Genomic DNA, 19545 nt, shown 5'->3' with positions numbered 1-19545 from the left:
GATTTGGAGTCACACAGTGGTCCAGAGTCAGATGGTGAGCTGGAGACAACATGGATGCACACGTATGCAACTGCACACACGTAGAGGAAATGCTAGGCCTCGATGAGTCTTCTGGCAGGAAGTAAGGGAAACTATGGCAAATTATAAAGGGGAAGTGCATTTCCTCTTTTAGCAAATAGTCTATTTGTTCCCAGTTATGAGATGTGCACCTTTTAATAGCTCCTTTCATAGCTGATTCTTCTTTCTCTTTCCCGTTTTTGTTACTTAACCATGCAGTTTAGTGTACGTGCTTGAATATTTAGCTTGAATGTGGCTGACATTTGGAAGATACAGTCCTTCCTATCTCCTTGCTGACTGTCATCCTGCTGTTTCATAAAAATGTTGGGTTGTTTTGAATCTTAATTCCCATAGCAATCTCCAACTGTTATTCCATTTCTCTTTGTTTACATTGTCATGCTTTAAGTTTTCTTACTTTGAATCTAGTAGTATTGTCATACCAGTAGGCCTTAAATATTCAAGGTCCTTTAGTGACTGACTATATTTCCCTGGTTACAAGTGTGAAGTTTTAAAAAACATGTTTTGCTGTTTAAATCTGTGAGGTTGTTGTATAGACATTAGCCTCTTAATGAAAGGCTTAGTTCAAAAATATTAAGTAGGGACAGACTTGATTTGCAATTTCCATAGCAAATAAAGACTTAAAGGTATATACTTAACATGGCCCATGTTTCAAGGGTGAGAGAGAAACTAAATTAAATATGTTGAACACCTTTCTATAAATCCTTATCTGTCATTGATGGTGAGGAAGCTACGAAACAGTCTTAGATAAATATTAATGCAAGGATTACATAGAGGTGACAATTTTTTAAACTTTTGTAAACTGATATTTATTTTTTACTGATAAAATATAACTTTATTTTCTAGTGAAATATATAACCAGTTTATGGAAAGGAAATTTTCATCATTTTAACTCATTTTCAAAAAAATTTTTCATTTCTGTTTTTCTCGAGTGGTTTTTAACTCAGGGAACTTGGTTAATGCTTACGTAGAAACAGTTTAAATTAATTTAACATTTGTCTTCATTAGGAAAAAAAAGAACTTATTCCCCCTAGCATAATACACTTTTGATTTTTACTGTCCCAAAGTAATTCTCCACACATATTTGTTTAGTTATAAATGATCTTAGTATATAAATGAATACACAGTCTTTATGATGATATTCCTTTACTTTTAATATTAAACCTTAATCTTAAATATATTTCCAATGTTTTTATCTTTGTGCTTTTCACCATGAGCTACCATATTTAACTTAAATCCTTTACAAGAGGAGAATGCAAAAATAGCACTTACTGTGTGCCAGAGTATTAATTACTTACCAAGAATTGACTCAAATTTTTTCAAACCTTAATGTCAACACCATTATTTTCCAACTATACTGATAGAAGTGTTTTAAGAACAGTGCAGTAATGATAGGCTTACCTAAATTTGCTTTAAAAAAAAAAAAGAAATGTGATTATTTTCAAATTGGTGGTTGCATTGTAAATTTAACTTTTTTACTGATCCTTAAAACAGTAGGATTTGACATTATTTCTAAAGGAACTTTGATGCTATAATTTTGGGTAAACATCTACCAATTTTAAAGCCCAATTTATAACCTTTTTAAAATTGCAATAGAACATCCAGTCAAAGCATTGCTCTCCAATACTCAATGATCTAGCCCCATGGTGGGCAAACCATGGCTCGCAAGCCACATGCGGCTCTTTGGCCCCTTGAGTGTGGCTCGGCATTATAACCACTTCTTCAAAATAGACTCGCCCAGGCCGAAAACCGACTTCTGCGCATGGGCCATGAAGTTTCAATCGCACTGTATGTGCGCGCCCGCACGTGGTATTTTGTGGAAGACCCACACTCAAGGGGCCAAAGAGCCGCATGTGGCTCGCGAGCCGCAGTTTGCCAACCACTGGTCTTGCCAATCAAAGGGTCACCTTCCAAAAAATAATCTATAAATACATGGTTTTTGTGGGCAATTCTAAAGCTAATACTTATCTCCTGAGAAGTGTGGCAATGTGTTATGATTATCAAAACAATAAATCGGCATATCAGAAAGAAATTTTGTCTCTAACATGATCTAGTGAAATACAACTATTTCCTATAATTTCATTTTGCCAGTGGCAAAAATGTGAATGTCCAACTAACTCAACCTCTAACCTGTTATATAACACACCTGTGTATCAACCACAATCCGGGCCACCCAAGCTGAGTTTGTTCTCCTCATAATCATTTCATGTTTTTCTTTTGGTCATACCATTAAGATGTACTTGACTTTCCTGATATCAGTGATATTTACATTCTCACACTGTGTTGTTTTGTTTGTTTTTTTTCATTTTTTTGTTTATTTGTTTGTTTTTTTCTAATATGATGCTTTAGCCAAACAGGAGATCTCATGGTGGAAATGTTAGACTCTGAGATCAGGCAATAGGTAACACAGTTAGGGTATTGGGTGCTCTTGAAGAAATAGTGTTTGTTGCATCTTACATTCTTGTCAGCTGGCTTTGAGATGTTTCTGGCTGCATGGGATAGTTCTAAACAAGTGTTTGGGCTTCCTGGTCTTCTCATTTAACCATCATGAAATAGATTTATTTTAATGTAGAATTGGGTTGAAAACCTTTAAACTTTAGATAGCAAAGTAGTCCAATATGCCCTTCTTATACAGAACGACGTTCTTCTATTGGCAACAAATCAGTTTTCCCAAATCCCAGTAGCGTTCATTGCATAATTGGAAGAACTAGCCACTTTGCGCAGCTGCTCCGTCTGTATAGGGTTAGATAGAAGATATTCAGAAAGTGGACGAAGCACAGACATATTTCCTTTCCCTGCAGAAGGAAATTTTTAAAAAAAGAATCTATCCAAAGAGTTTTAATGTGTGTGTTTGTATGTGTGGTTTACTTGTTGGTAAGATTTAAACTTCTCTATTACTTGCTATTTTTATTAGAATTTATGAAAAAATAAATAATAAATATTTTACTGTTTGAAACTTATGTTGCTTTTGATCAATCAATATTTTTGAGCCCAGCCAGTGTGACTCAGTAGTTGAGCATTGACCCATCAACCAACTCACCAGTTTGATTCCTGGTCAGGGCACATGCCCTGGTTTCAGACTCCATCCCCAGTAGGGGGAGTGCAGGAGGCAGACAATTGATGTTTCTCTTTCATCATGGATGTTTCTATCTCTCTATCCCTCTCCCTTTCTCTCTCTAAAACAAACAAACAAAAAGAATCAATAAAAAAGGTCTTTGAGGGTTATAATAATTTTAAATGCAATTTTTGAAAGTATACTTAAAAAACAAAGTGCTCCTTCTGGGTTCCAAAAATTTCAATCAAAATAAGAAGCCCAATTTACCCCTTACCGGCACCTTAATATGATTTCCAAAATGCAAATCTCACTCAGATTAAGAAAACCAGCTGTGAAAGCGCATTGCGTTTGCAGACACTGTGGTTTTGCAGTGTAATTTAGTGCTGTTCGGCTTTAGTGACCTTTCTTAAAGGCTAAAATAAAAATGTTATTCTCTGTGATCTGAATCATTTCAGTTTCTTCAGCTATTATGCTTTACAATACAAACACTTCCAAACAAAGAGAGCCAGTGGGGATACAATGTGAAAGAAAATTTTAATAATTATATGACATACTGCGATGACCCATGTTCTAATAATTTGTCAAGGTGAAGAAATATTCAAGTCGTTTAATTTTCCCATATTACTGGCTCACGGATTATTGCATAAAAGTTTATTTTTCTTATATTTTTAAGTGATAACGGCTGGAGCTGACACAAAAATGCCCACATATCTTTCTTACAGAGGCTACAGAGTTTGCGAGCTAAGAGCTGGGATCTTGAGTCAAATTATCTGGGCTTAATTTCTGACTATATATATCTCTTATTGTTTCGATCACCCTTGGTCAGATAAGAAAGTATGTAATTTATTTTTGTCTCAGTTTCTTCATCGGTAATATATACTCTGCTGAGAGGATTAAACCAGTAACATTTGTAACATTCTTTGAGTACTAGTATATCCAGACACAAAATGAGCACTCAATATACTATATTATTGAATCATTTTTCCCAACATTAATCCAGAAATCAGATCCTAAACACAGTTTATGAACTTACTAAACTATCCCTCCCTGCCTTATTTTAACAATCTCAAACAGTCATGGGTTACTTCCTTAGATAGCTGAATTTTATTTAACCCAATGATGCAGTTGATTTGAAAACAAACAAAAAAAAAGTTTGATATTACAAAACGATGTTGATATTTGTATGCTTATGGTAAGGGTTTAACCATATGGGCAGGAGTATCCGGGGGAAAAACAAATTTCAAAAAAACATTAGAGATAACATTTTTGTTGCAACATGAAAATCTGTCAGTAAATTCATTTCCTATCTCTTCCTGTCATAAGCACCTCAAGTTTTCCTCTCCTGTGACTCACTCTCCGCTCACAGCCAGAGAAAAGCCACAGTTTGGGTTTATCACTTGGAAAAACATTGAGATGAAAACACAACAGCGCCTCGTGAGATGACTGCCGTGGACAGGATGCCAAGGAGATAAAGGCTTGCATGTTTATGATAAGTGAGCGTAGATTTGGGGGCCCCACTTTTAGAATGTGTGTGGTGAAAATGCCAATTAAGCACGCTGTCAACTCACATGTGTTTGCACAGTTTCCGAAACTGAAAGACTGGTATTGATTAAAAGCGAATATGAACGGAACACGACTTCTTCATTTAAAAAATGCCTTTTGAGTTAAACTGGCCCTTTTTTTTTTTTCTTTTTTTTTTGGTAACTGGGAAATGATAAGAAATAATGAAAAATGTATTTACACATAGAGGAAAAACAATCTGAGTAACAGTGAATTTCTACTCTGAAAGCATGGGGCCAGAAGAAAGAGGAGGCTCTGCATGTTTCAAATGCTGAGAGAAAAGAACTACTTCTCAAAATGACTCACTGAAGGGAAAGAGCTTGGCAGCTTCCATAAAAACTAAAACTAAACTAAAAAAGAAATACTAAACTAAACATACAATTACCAGATAGCCTGGCCATTGCACCACGAGGCATTTATCCCAGAGAAACAAAAATACATACCCACACAAAAACCTTTACACAATTGTTTCGTTGTTCATAGCAGTATTACTTATTACAGTCAACAACCAAAGTGTCCCCCAATAGATGAATAGGTAAGCCAACTGTGGAACATCTATCCCATGATACTCAGCACTGACCCTTCCTCTTAGACTCACAGGGCTGGCTATGATGACTTGTTCCAGAACATTCTGCCCCAGTTCCTTTTCCTTCTTCTACCCAATATCCATGGGGAATGGACTCTACTTCTGTGGTTTTGATTCTAACCACATGTTGATGAATATCCAATATATATGCAATAGCTTACAACTTTGGTGTTTAAGTGAAATAAATTCAAGTGTTTCAATGGATGGCTTGGAAGCATTGCTCAAGTGCAGCACAATGAAACTAAAACCATCCTTTGCCCCGCCCTCTCCCACTGCCTCAATCTGGTCCTTCTCTGCGTTTGCCAATCTGTGAAGAACATCACGGTCCACCTACAGGCCCATGCCAGCAACCCTGAAGTTCTCCTGCCCCCTCTTCCCTCCATCTCTGAAGCCCACACACAGAAGACAAAACCCATGTACCACTGAGCCCTCCTTCCTGAAGTGATCACTGTATTTCCACTCTCATGTTGCTAGGCCAGCTGAGACTACAGTCCTCTCAGAGTAGAATTTTTTTAAAAAAAATCTTCTAATTGGTCTCAATACTTTCCTCTAATTTATTATTCACCACCCATTCAGACTTTCTAATGTATTTGTAGGAAAGACAGTATCCTGCCATATATTGCTGCAAGGACTTCCCTGCCCCTAATAGGAAGAGCTTATGAGGCTCTGTAAGATCTTCCTCTCCCCAATTATTTCTCCCATTTCCTCATGTTTATATTATAACTAGAGTCCCGGTGAACAAAACTCATGCACGGGTAAGGTCCCTAGTCCTGGCCTGTGATTAGGGCCGATCTGTGGGGCAAATGATAAGTCATTGGCACCTGCCTTGTCTGGCCTGGGGCCTGAGGGCTGGGGCAGCTCCCGCATTGAGCGTCTGCCCCCTGGTGGTCAGTGTGCATCATAGCGACCGGTCGTTCCACCGTTCAATCGTTTTGCATATTAGGCTTTTATTAGATAGGATTGTTTTAAAAATTTTTCCAGTGGGTCATACTCTTCCCAGCTTTTGTGTAAGTAATACTGCCTCCACAACACTCACTTGACCTCCTCAGATCTCATTGTTCAGTTCTCAACTAAAAAGGAATTTTCTGGGGACCTGGCCCTGCACCCTCAGGTTTAGTTGTATGTTCCCCATATTTGTGTCCAATATTTCTCTTCCCAGATATTCTTATATCATCTTTTCTTTTCCTTTTTAAAACATTTTTTAATTTTTAAAAGTACAGTTGTCATACAGTAGTATATTATTTTCAGGTGTACACCCAGTAATTAGACATGACATAACTTATTAAGTGATCATCCCAATAAACCTCACACCCATCTGACACCATACATGTGTCACTTGTGGAGGTGTTTAGGCGGTGGTGTTTTGATGTGATCTAAAGCTGTCCATTGGGTGCTCTGGCACTGGGGTCTCCTGGGAGGGGCAGGCCAAGGTCAGCCACCATGGTGTTCTGCCTAGAGGCCCCTGCATAAGCTGCAATGCCATCTGCAGATGGATGCTACTTGTACTGGGCTTGATTGTGCCCACGAGAGGCTAAGCTGCGAACCAAGGCCAGCTGCTGCTAGTATCAGTCCTGAGGCCATTTAGCAAGAGGGATGGGGCATGCTGAGGCCAGATGTTGATTGTCTGGGAGATTTTAGGAGGAATATTGACCCATGGTGGTGATGATGATGATGACGACGACGACGACGACGACGACGATGATGATGATGATATCATCATAATCTGATAGTTTGGGGTTTTTTATATGTGTAAGGCATTGTTAAAATCCATTTTTATTATCTGGTCTAGCAATTCCCCATTTTACACTGTCCATTTATCCCCTCCTCTGTCTCACTGAATGAAGGAGATTGAAACATTGCTAATAACTAGAAGGTTTCATATATTTGCCCTATTATTTAGTTTTAATTTACATCCACTAGCAAAGATATCGAAAAATGTCTTAGCTGTTCAGGAGGACTCTAGTGAGTAAATGCTAGTGGTGTTGTTTCTCCGAGGCTTTCAACTGTACTGCCCATGGATTCGGTATGCAAGATTTCTAGTTGGTTGCAACTCACCCTTGGACCTTCCAACATAAAACACCTCTATGGTCTTTCTGCTGGTCTCTTTGTGCATTCTGGTTGATACTTCCAGTGTGCTGAAGTTTTGCTGCAGTTTGGGAGATAGTGAAATAAAATATGTACGTTCAACCTCTAACTTTATGTCTATCCTCTCATTTAATGTTCACAATAACCCTGTGAATCCGGTACTATTTTCCTCTCCCTTGACACATGGAAGAAAAGTGGGCCCAGGAAAGCCATTCATTTCCTCAAGGTCCCAAAACTAAGAGGGGAAAATTCAAGCACAATGGGCACAGGCAGTTGAATTTATGTGTGTGCCGTTACCCGAGGAATGAAAAATACCTTCCCCTATTTCTGATCATAGAAAGCACTCAAGATGAAATCTATTTGCCATCTGTGGTGGTGGCTTAGAATCCAAAGAAAAAAATAATGATAAAATTTTCTGAGTATTCTATTGTGCGAGAAAATCTGCATAGAGCTTCAAATTTTCTAAATCAATCTGCAATATAGACCCCCTCCTCCTCCCCTCAGTTTATGGAAGGAACCGCAGTTGGGAAAGGTTAAATCACTCGTGATTACTTCGATTTTTGTAAATCCACGGTTTATAATAGAGTAGTTAATGGTCAAGTTCTGGAATCAACTGTAACTGCTGAATCACAGCGCAGCCATTTGCCATCTGATCTGGCTCCAGGTCCTTCCTGTCCATGTGAGTGAGTGTTCTCACATCAAAAATGAGGGTCATTGGACTGAGTCTGAAATGACAGCTCTTCTACATAAAAACGAAGTCACCCTGTGTAATGCTTTATGTTATTCATGATGTATCATAAGCCTCGCAAACAGGGTCCGGCAACTGTACCATGTGTGCATGCCCACGTGTGTGTGTACGTGTGTGTCAGGAGGGCCTATGTGATACAGACCTATTATTTAACACAATATATTTAAATGACTGCCATAACCCACAGAGCAGTGCGTCTCCCCTCTGATAGATAAGAACTAAGACATGGGAGTTTCAAAAACTGTCAGGTCTCCGAGTAAGCATCCCCGAACCTGAAATGTCATCCCTTAAGGATTGTTCCGCATCCCCAGCTTCAGTCCCTCTGTGATGGGACCAGGGCCGAGGCGAGTGCTGGCTTCCCTGCTGGCCGAGGATTACACAGGGAGGGAGGCAGAGCGCCTGCCACCGGGCGGCCAGCCTGCCCCGCACACGGTGAGGCTTAGGAACAGGAGCAGAAGCACACGTTTCAGCAAAAATGCCCAGATTCTGTTTAAAGGCACATTTAGCAACATGCTTCTGGGTAATTTTTCAAATGATTATAATGAAAATGTAAAATAAAGATGCGTGAACCATGTCATATATTCATTCATGTTTAAATGTATTACGCTATGTGTAGGTTGTCATAAGATGTTACCATATATTTATCTTTCATTGTTAGCACTCCTTTAAATAGTTTTTAAATATAATTTTATGAACTGGGTGACATCAATCAACGCTATTTTTTTTAAAAAATTGTGATATAATTGACGTGTAACGTGATATTAATCTCAGGTGTCCCACACAATGATTTGATATAGGGATGTATTGTGAGGTGTTCACCACAATAAGTCTAGTTAACATCCTCGCGATTCATAGTTAAATTTACTTATGGTCAGAAATTTTAGATCTACTCTCTAAGTGACTTTCAAATACCCAATACAGTATTGATAACTATAGCCACCGTGTGTACATTACATCCGTGACTTACGTCTTTTATAACTGGAAGTCTGTACCTTTCCACCACCTTCTCCCATTAAACCCACTCTCTATCCCAACCGTGGCAACCACCCAACTTTTCTCTATATCCATGAGTTTGTTGTTTACTTTGGGTGTTTTTTGATTTTGTGTGTTTTTTTTTTGTTGTTGTTGTAGTTGTTTTGTGTTTTAGATTGCACATAAAAGTGATATCATACAGTATTTGTCTTTCTTTACTTGACTTCTTTCACTTACCATGATGCCCACGTGGTCTATGAACAACACTGTTCCTTGACCTTGACCTAGCCCTAGGGAAATAAACCACCACTTTGTGCATTATTAACTGGTAGCCTTTAAGATGTTATATAATCAACTTGTAATCAAGAAAGTTCATTTTACTCTTAGAAAATGTGTGTACTGCTCATCACATGAATTTAGCTGCCGATGATTTCTGATTATAATGTATTCCAGTAGCTGGTCAATTTACATTAATAAGCATAAGATTGGTGGGGGTGAGGGGGGGAGATACTGTTTTCTGAGCAAGAGAGAAAGGACTCCTATGTGGACAGACTATGTGAGCTGCTTAAATGATTCGTAACGCTAGGCTCTCTGGCCAGTATGCACATGGGAGGCCTCAATCCCACCTCAAAGCTGCCTTTTTTCTCAGCATCATTACATCTAAAAACACATTCTTTTTTATACTTTATTTCTATCAGACCCCTGCTTTTCTCTTTTCTTTTCTTTAAAGTTACTTCTCATCCTTTCACACTTCTAGTTTTATACACTTTACATTACCTATTTCCAGGAAACGTGAAAGAAAAACAAAACAAAACCCACAATTCTCCATAATATGACGTACAAGTAGATGCCACTGGATAACATTTGAAAAGAAAGCCTATGGGGCATACTGGGTTCTATGCGCTATAGTTCATTGTATAGACAGAACTGCATACGTGATTTGATGACCTATTTTCACTTGAATTTGAAAAGTTGGGTTTTTTGGGGGAAGAAGCTTAATGAGAACACAGTTGGGCTACTTTTCTCTCACTTGAATTTTTAACCTTTGAAAAAGACTTTAAAATTTTAAAATAATTTCTTATACAAAGGACAATGTGTTACAGTCATACCATGCATATTGGTTGTTTGACAATAATCTAATTTAAGCATGTAAATCAGCATTAGTTTTACTTAATTTACTAAATTACCTCTACTGCCAGAACTGGACATTTTTTTTTACTTCTCTCCTTTATTTTCCCCAATAAAAGAGACTTGGCGCAATTTAACTAGATAAACTTAATCTTCTTCATGTTACCGGATGTCCCCTATATAGCACTTTTCTCATTCTTTAGACTTAAATGGTCAAAGAAATGTGTTTTCTTTTTTATCAGCATCCAATTAACTCACTTTAAACACTACCTAATAATTTTCTTCTTCCTCTCTCAAAGGATGTATGAATTTATTAGCAGAAAAGTTCTGCTGTTTATGAAAGTTTGAAAATTTCTCACTCGTCATAAATAATATCTTACTGGCAAACCTTCCTGTCTGTCAGGATAAAGCCTTATTAAATGGCCTCCTGCATGTTCATAAAAGGTTCACAATTAAAATACATTGAAAAATTAAAGTTAATCTGACAGGTCTCCAGGAATACAGGATGTGATCTGCTTGTTTTCAGGCTAATTCCCTCACCGGGATCTTCAATTCCTACATGCATCTTACATCAAATGTGTACTTTAATTTAGAAAATTTATTTCTAACAAGTAGATAGATACATGCTTCTAAACTGTACCCTTATGAACCTTTGTAAGGGGATCATCAGCATCATTTGCACTTTAAGGCTATTAATTACAATTTTAATATTAATCCAAATGTATGTGTTTGCATTTGCAATTAAATATGCATGCTTTCTAACTAAAACTCCCTGGCTGAGCTGAGCAGAGCGAATTGTAAAGATCAGCCAAGCTTTATTTCTGATACGTCAATGATAATCACTTTAATTAGTTGAATCCAATACAAACATTATTATATTTTGTGTATTTTCAATAATAAACACCTATAAAATTACTGTATACTTATTGCCCAAACCAAAAATGCAGATATTTCTCTAATTATGAATTCTAATGTTCTCTTGAATTGATCAAGCCATAACATTACACAATCATTCATATTCTGTGGCAGTTTCAGTCACTTAATATTGAGAATACAGAAATACCATAAAGACATATATTTCTCCTCTATACAATATGTATCCGAGTGAGCATTTTTTCTTTGCCATTCAGCAGTTCTGTGATACATAATTCATTCTCTGTGTCCCATCAATTCCCTTATAGATTTGCTATGACCAGATTTATGATGTGAGTTTAATGGCTTCTAGAAGCTAGCTTGCCGATGCCATGATTTTAGGAATGGCTTCATGGGAATTTTATGCTCCCTGACCACCTACTGATATATTAGAAAATGTAGTCTGGACCAAGTTTATATCTTGACAAGTGGCGAGGAACAATATGGCATAATGGCAGAACTCATATGAAAAATTCATTCCTTGGTCATTTGGAAAATATCTCAATGGAAGCAAAACGAATATAGAGGTTAGGACAGACCTTTGAGATCTGCATTAACTTAGGATACTGTCAAGAACTAAAGACGATGGGTTGATATTAGACAATTAAAAAATGCTGTCCATTTCACTTTACAAAATCCCCTTCCCTTTTATAATTTACCTCAGTGTTCACATATCAGAGGTAGAGTGGGTCCCAGACTTGACTTCTAATGGTTTTTTGTGTGTATGCACATTTGTATATGTGCTTAGTAGATACATGCAGAAGCTGAGTTCTAAGAAAATAAAGCCAGGATATGAATCCCCCAATAGCTCGAAATTTCCTCAAAAGGAATGATCACCTGGGATTGAGGCTATGGAGAGAGATGGTATCAGAGAAACCTGACTTGCAAATGAACACATCCTTACAACTCTATTCTCTGGCTCACTTGTACTATTTTGTTTGGAATCTCCCTTCCTTCTAATTACAAATTGTTCATGATCATGATTTTAGCTATTACACGGTGTTGTAAGTATAATTAAGCAGCAATATAGAAAATCACCTAAGGAACTTTATTTTGCCTCAAATTATGCATTCTGTGCATTGCAGAATTCTATTTCACAAGTATAGAACCTTCTGATCCTTAAAAGCATTTATTGCCTTTTTAGCCTTTGCTTTTCTCCCATTTGCAAACACTTCTCGATGTCACCAATAAAGTTCTTATTGATCACTAGTTCACACATCTTTCTACCAGTTCCAGCAACTGATTTTTAAGCTGTATGTTCATATGTAATATTTACAACATATATTTTTTATCACTTCCATCATAATCACCAACTTAAATGTATAATGTACAGATTTGTCTTATTCAAAATTCTCCAAATCATTAAAATAGGGTTTGGTATTCCTTCATTTTAAATCTTGGGCAAAACCGTAGTTCTATGAGTTTGAAGTACTTTTATTTTAATTAACCTTCCTTGTATATTCTTGTTAGTCAAAAATATTGGAATAAGTTGAGAAAAACAACTATAACTTCAAAAACCAGAAAATATCCACATTAATGATAATGTTATCATTAACTAATAAGGTTTTATTATTAAAGACTTAAGACTTACTGAGTATTCATTATGAACCAACTAGTATGTGAAGCATTTTACATACATTATCTTATTAACCATCAAATAAACCCTATGAGCTAGGCATTAGAATCTTTAAGTTATCAAAGCATAAATTGAAAATCAGGCTAAATTATTTGTTCAAGTATTTTGTCCAAATAATCATATGACTAACGGGAAGGACAGCGAGGGTTAGAAGCCAAGCGGACAGGCCCTGTCTTTCCATCCATTGCACTTTCTCTTCCAATACACACACATCATTAGCTTCACAGAAGATGCCACGTCCTTGACGCTGAATGTCGTTCAAAATAGGGGTTGTTGGAAGTATAATTATGTCCACAGTGACTTCAATTCCTTTAAAAACAATCAAGGTTAATAGCCTAGTGTTGACATCAAAGTACCCTTCAGTCTACAGCTGAGTAAAAAACTGCCTGAGCGTTTGGACACCACTGTGCCCTCATATAGATATTGAACCCAATTATTTCTTTTCTTTTCTCTTCTTTTCTCTTCTTGTCTTCTTTTCTTTTCTTTCCTCTCCTTTCCTCTCCTCTCCTCTCCTCTCCTCTCCTCTCCTCTCCTCTCCTCTCCTCTCCTCTCCTCTCCTCTCCTCTCCTCTCCTCTCCTCTCCTCTCCTCTCCTTTCCTTTCCTTTTTTTTTCAACATTTTTATTGAATTCAGAGAGGAAAGGAGAGGGAGAGAGAGATAGAAACATCAGTGATGAGAGAATCATTGATTGGCTGCCTCCTGCAGCCCCCCCCCCCCCCCCACTGGGAATCTAGCCCACAACCCGGGCATGTGCCCTGTCCAGGAATCGAACCTTGACCTCCTGGTTCATAGGTCAACACTCAACCACTGAGCTATCCCGGCCGAGCCTGATTCTTTTCTTTATTACCCTCCGGATTTCTTGGAGTAGATTTCTTGACTGAAGCGTTCCTTACATCAGCATATGTATTTTCCTCACAGCTACTGGAGTCATTGCATTTGTATCGCCTTGTCAATGTGATCCCACCACCGGTGCTCATGAGGAAAGAGTGAACATGGCTTGGAGTTTGATGTTAGGTCTCTTGTTTGCTAAGGACCTGGCCATGGGAACAGGAGCTTAAAAGGAGAGAAAGATGTGGCTCGGAGAGAAAGAGGGCAGTAGAATTGCAGGAGGAAAACAGGGTGTGTGAAGACAGACGAGTGGCAGAGTGGGGTGCTGCCTCTCTCTGAGTAACTTACAGTATCCTGGTGTTTCCCTTTGCCTCTCTGTGACTGTCCATCATGTCACCCTGTTTCTGCTCTTGCTACATTTTCCTTGGTATTAATAACTGAATGATTATCAGTTTCCAAATTTCCATGAACTTTAATAGTAATTACTGGGGTTTATTTAACATTGCTAAGGACATGCCTCTGTAGTGCTTATAGGAACTGTACTAACCAAAGTTTTCTTTCCCCAGATGAAGCTAATTTGTTCTATATTTTATTTTGAAGAATCTTGCAAGGAATCCTAGGAGGCGTTGTATAGACACCTTTAAGTTTCCATACCCTAAAAGTAAACACACATCCATCCGACAAGGCGATGTTAGAAAATGACATATTCTTGGTGTCAGTTCGCATGCTGTCAAGTTCAGCCAGTTTCCCAAATATCGCATATGTTCTTTTTTAGCAAGAAATACCCTGACATTAAAGGCATGTCAGCCTCTCCAGGAAGATAAGAGAATAAATACAGGATAATGCAGCTCTTTGGCATAAAATGATAAATGAGTCACGCTGAATAGTGGGCAGTTACATCACATCAAAGGTAGTGACTAAAAGCTTTCCAAATAGCCATCTGACTCAAGCCAAGTGGGTGGTCAGCCTGCTGGTTTGGCAGGGCGTGTGGCTGATTGCCAGGGTATTTCAGAGCGAAGCGCCTATTCATTTCACCTGCAAACTCGGCAGTTCACGCTGACATTGCGCATAATGAAAAGCAAGTCCGTGGCTATTTTTAGGCTAACCTAATGAAGAGGGACTCCATTTCAATTAGAGCAGGCTTTTTTTTTCTTGATGGAGAACACCTTAACAAATACAGTGTCTGTTCTATGACTTATTCATTATTATTCATTGTGTGCTTTTTTTATTTAAATTATATCAGACAAAGGACCATTTTGAGTTTTAGTGAGGTTTCAGGCCTGATATAAAATATATATTTTCTAAATATGTTTCTATCATTTTTATGCATTTGTACATGCATCTAATATTCTTTTCACTTAAATTAACAAAAATTTTATTTAATACTAATTACCACTTTTATATATGTACACTTATTAGTAGACAGAATATAGGATGACAAAATTATATTTGAAATAGAAGTATATAAATGTTTTCTGTGAATAATTTATTTAATGCATTGCAATGCATACATATATGTATATGTATATATATTACATATATATTTATGAAAAGTATAGATGTAAAAACACAGCATAAAGATTGAAGCAATATTTAAAATACATCTTATGCGGAAACCGGTTTGGCTCAGTGGATAGAGCATCGGTCTGTGGACTGAAGGGTCCCAGGTTCGATTCTGGTCAAGGGCATGTACATTGGTTGCGGGCACATCCCCGGTGGGGGGTGTGCAGGAGGCAGCTGGTCGATGTTTCTCTCTCATCGATGTTTCTAGCTCTCTATCCCTCTCCCTTCCTCTCTGTAAAAAATCAATAAAATATATTTTAAAAAATAAAATAAAATAAAATAAAATACATCTTAGCACTTTTAAGAGACAAATTGTTGATAAATAATAAAATGAAATAGTATATTACACAGAAACATAATTAGAATTACAAAACATACATACACATCAATGGGCAAATGGCTCCCATTTCTATTTGGAAAGTATGTGTGTGGGTAGTGTATATCCTAATATATAAAGAGCCAGGTGCCGTCACGACCGAAAGGACAACCGGTCACCATGAGGTGCATGGAGCACCTCTTGGTCCCCCCACCACCCCTTTGGCCCCCGAGCCACTTACCATGAGTGGGGGGTGGTGGGGGGTGGGACTGGGGACTGATGGGCGGCAGCGTCAGTGGGCTGCTTTGTGGGGTGGCAGCGAGCTTAATGGAGCAGTTACCGGGCGGCAGCAAGTTTCACGGAGCAGTCGCGGGGTAGGGAGAGTTTCGCAGAGCATGGCGGGGCAGGGGGCATTTTGCGGAGCATGGCAGATGGGAGGAGCATGGCGGGTGGGAGGAGCATGGCGGGTGGGAGGAGCCTCGCGGAGCAGTCAAGGGCCATGAGCATCGCGGAGCATCCTGGGGCGGGGAGCTTCACATAGCATCGCAGGGCTGCAGAGGCCAGTGGCGGAGGCCAGGCTCGGCCTAGGGACCCTAACCGTGCACAATTTCGTGCGCGCTGGGCCTCTAGTGTATATATAAAACATTACTAGCTTTTATATTTTACTACATAGTTATGTAATGCATGAAATAAATATATATTAAAATGAGTGCTAATGTTCCCCAGACTTATCTTTTAATTTGTTTTGTGTACATGATACACATTTCTAATACACACTTGCAGGAGAACAGCAAAAAGCATCATTTCAAAACAGGGATGCATTTGTAAAAGTTTGCATATGAAGGGGAGGTGATTTGCCAATTAATATAGAAACTTTAGAAAATCACTGTTTATATACACAAGCACTTGTTTTTTGTTGTTTTACTAAAAATTATTGAGTTTTCTCAAACACAAAGTTCAAGGCAATAAGCCTGTAATATACATTATACAGTAGATACAAACAGTATTTTATGTATGTGTTTCTTTGTGTCTGTGCACAAGTTTTATATTCCGTAGAGTATTAGACAGTTTATAAGAGAATAAAACCAAACATTTAAAATTCACTTACAAATGTCGATACCATCTATTCTAGTAAAAATAAAATTGTGTGTTAAGTTAATCAGTAACAGAGAACCTTACGTTATCTGTGCTCTAATCAAAGAATGTCTTTCAAAAGACAGGGGGACATCATTTTCCACATGTAAAAATTTATATTAGAAAGCCCAGGCCTTCACTTATCACACTAACAAATGCATAAAAGGCATTTATATAAAAATAGAACAATTTTTTAATATTCCCAGTGAAGATACCATTATTTAAATTTTTTTCCAGAAATGAGGTATAGTGTGGAATAAAATGCAATGAGCAACTTACCAAGGGAAATTGGTAAGAATTGAAATTTTAGGCGTAATTTGCCATGGCTCAATTGCATTAGTTCCAGCAACTTTTATGATCAGTTCTTTTTCCTTGAGTCTAGCCATTACCTTGACCCATTACTCCCTATGTCACTAAAAAAATAAATAAATATTGTCATGTTATGCTGGCTTAAGGACATGAGGAACATGTGTATGTTTCTACGAAATTACAGGAATATACGCATCATGTTATGAACCGAGATTGCTCTTAATCCGTATGGACTTAGAATTCTGTGGCAGTTATTTGGGGGAGAGGAGTAGCAGTAGATCTAAAAGAAATTAGACAGCCTTAAACAAAGTCCTTGGTTGAATAAAAACTACGAAGGAATGTGCTGTATCATACATACATATCAGTTCTCCTTATTAACTGGAAAAAAAAATCGTGTGATGAGTTAACAGATAGCTTTTTACAATGCTACCTCCGATTATACTAGGAAATGTTGGGATGCAACATGACCCCACTCTAGTAGTGATGATTGTCAAAGAAGCGTTATCGATTTATGTCTCAGCTGAAGCAAAAAGAATCAATACCAGACAGCTGGAGGGGAGGTGTTTCTAATGGTTTACTGTTTTAGAGTCACCTGGGAGGTGCCTTTCACAGATGATCGACGTGGCCAAACAAGATCAATCCATCTCCATTGTGGACCACATTCGGGGGCCCCCAAATTTAATTTGGAAGGAATCTATCTTGGTTCATCGTTCATAGAAAAAATAAGCATTCTACAAAGCTCACCTACACAGATTGACCATCATTCAAACAGTTTTGTTGTTCTTATAATTCATCAAAAAATTTTGTATATATAATTTAAAATATTATCTTATTTTAATTTAACAGGAATGCCTCTTATTCATAAATCAGAATAATATGATAAGCAATAAAAATTTTGTACAATTTATTTTTCACTCATTTTTTTCCCTGACAGTCAGCTTTAGTTTTTTGGCCTATCTTTACAATTTTCCCAAATGGCTGGAGGTGATGAAATAATTTTCTTAAAGTTCCTGTCTGCATAGTCTCCAAACTTGAAAGACAATGTGGATATTTTGGCAGAATATATTTAAAAAAACACACACACACAAAAAAAAAACCCAACAATGTATGGTTTAAAAGAGCTGCCAAACATTGATTTTTACAACATGGTATGGAGATTAATTGAATAGTGGTTTGAAATGCTGTACAAGAAATATTACACACTCAGACTATTCTCCTGGAAACTGGTTTGCAAAATCAAAACTAATACTTCACAAAGTTTTCTATCAGCTAATCAGGAGAGGGGAACCTTGGGTAACACATCCTAGACAAACGGGCACATTTAAAAACTCTTTAAAGGGTGTTCAACGCACAAATATATGCCGGGTGAACAGGGATCCTTTCTAATGACCGTTTTCCTTCCCAGTAAAGTTGTCCCTGGGTGTGCTTGCTTCAGGTTCTGGGACAAAAACAAAATGAGTCATTCATCAGCAGCATCTGAGTTTCCAGGAGCACAAACCCAGCTCCAGCTGGCTGCACAGACATGGGGAGGCATTGATGTAAGTAGTTGAAAAACCCAAGGGATGGTTGAATCTGGAAATCAGTTGATGCTACCAAGAATGTGCCTCTCTGTTTTCCTGGCTCCCCTTTTTACTAATAGAGTCTAGCATGATCTCTCAGTTTTGCCCCTGCCTTATGCGCTAAATGTCCTTATGTCCTGCTTACCGAGCAAAACCTTGGTGAAAAGAGCATCGCCCTCTCTCTTTGTCCCGGGTTCCTTTTCAGTCTCTAAAAATACCCCCAAACACTTCCTTGTCTTTGATTGAGCATCTACTATTGCCCAGCCTGTGCTCCGTAGCGCACCTGGGACAGGGAGACGGGTTCATGGGCTTGACGAACTTTAATAAATGGATCTGGGAAAATGTACTAGGCATAAGATTAAAAATATGTTTCAGTCCATCTGGACTAACAACAATGCCTTCCATTTCACCAGAACTTCTAACCCTGCTAAAGCTGCCCCACTGAGCTAATCCCTCTCAGACCTGCTTTGCTTTTGAATATTTTCTTGCTAGCATAAAGCATAAAATAACTGTGCATTCTCTTTGGCAGCAAGCGTTCTTCCATTGGCTTCTATTTCTTCTGTTGTTGTCCCTTTGTTTGTTTAACCTTTATACTTTCTTTATCCTTTCTATATTTTCATTTTATTCTTTACATGTTTAGCTGGTTATTCATCAACACATCTGTATTTCAACTCCCTGTTGTTGTTTTTTAAATTCTTATGTTTCTTAATCTCATAATAATCTAAAATTGAGATATAAACACTTCTTAAAGAAAATATTTGGTTGTACTTTCCAAACCCTGGCAAAGGCCAAAACTGCTTATTATGAATAAGAATGTAATCTCTGAGGAAAGGGAATAAGCACTTTATTTTTCTATCCTCAGGTTCTAGGAAAGTGACAAGCACTTAACAGATAAATGGCAGGTGTAGTGAGGTTTTATCCAGCATTTTTTTACACGTAAAGCTAGCTTAAACAAAAAGCAAGTCACAAAATAACAAATATCACTTACTGGGTACATGTAATTGCAAAATTAAAGAGAATGCCAGCTTTAATGACTCAGGGGTGCTTTCTTGCTGTCCTAGGCTCTGTGTGGAGGTTTC

Source organism: Cnephaeus nilssonii (genome assembly GCF_951640355.1).
Source record: "Cnephaeus nilssonii genome assembly, chromosome: 10".
Classification (NCBI taxonomy): domain Eukaryota; kingdom Metazoa; phylum Chordata; class Mammalia; order Chiroptera; family Vespertilionidae; genus Cnephaeus; species Cnephaeus nilssonii.
The sequence above is the reverse complement of the archived record's forward strand: the minus strand, read 5'-3'. Positions refer to the sequence as shown.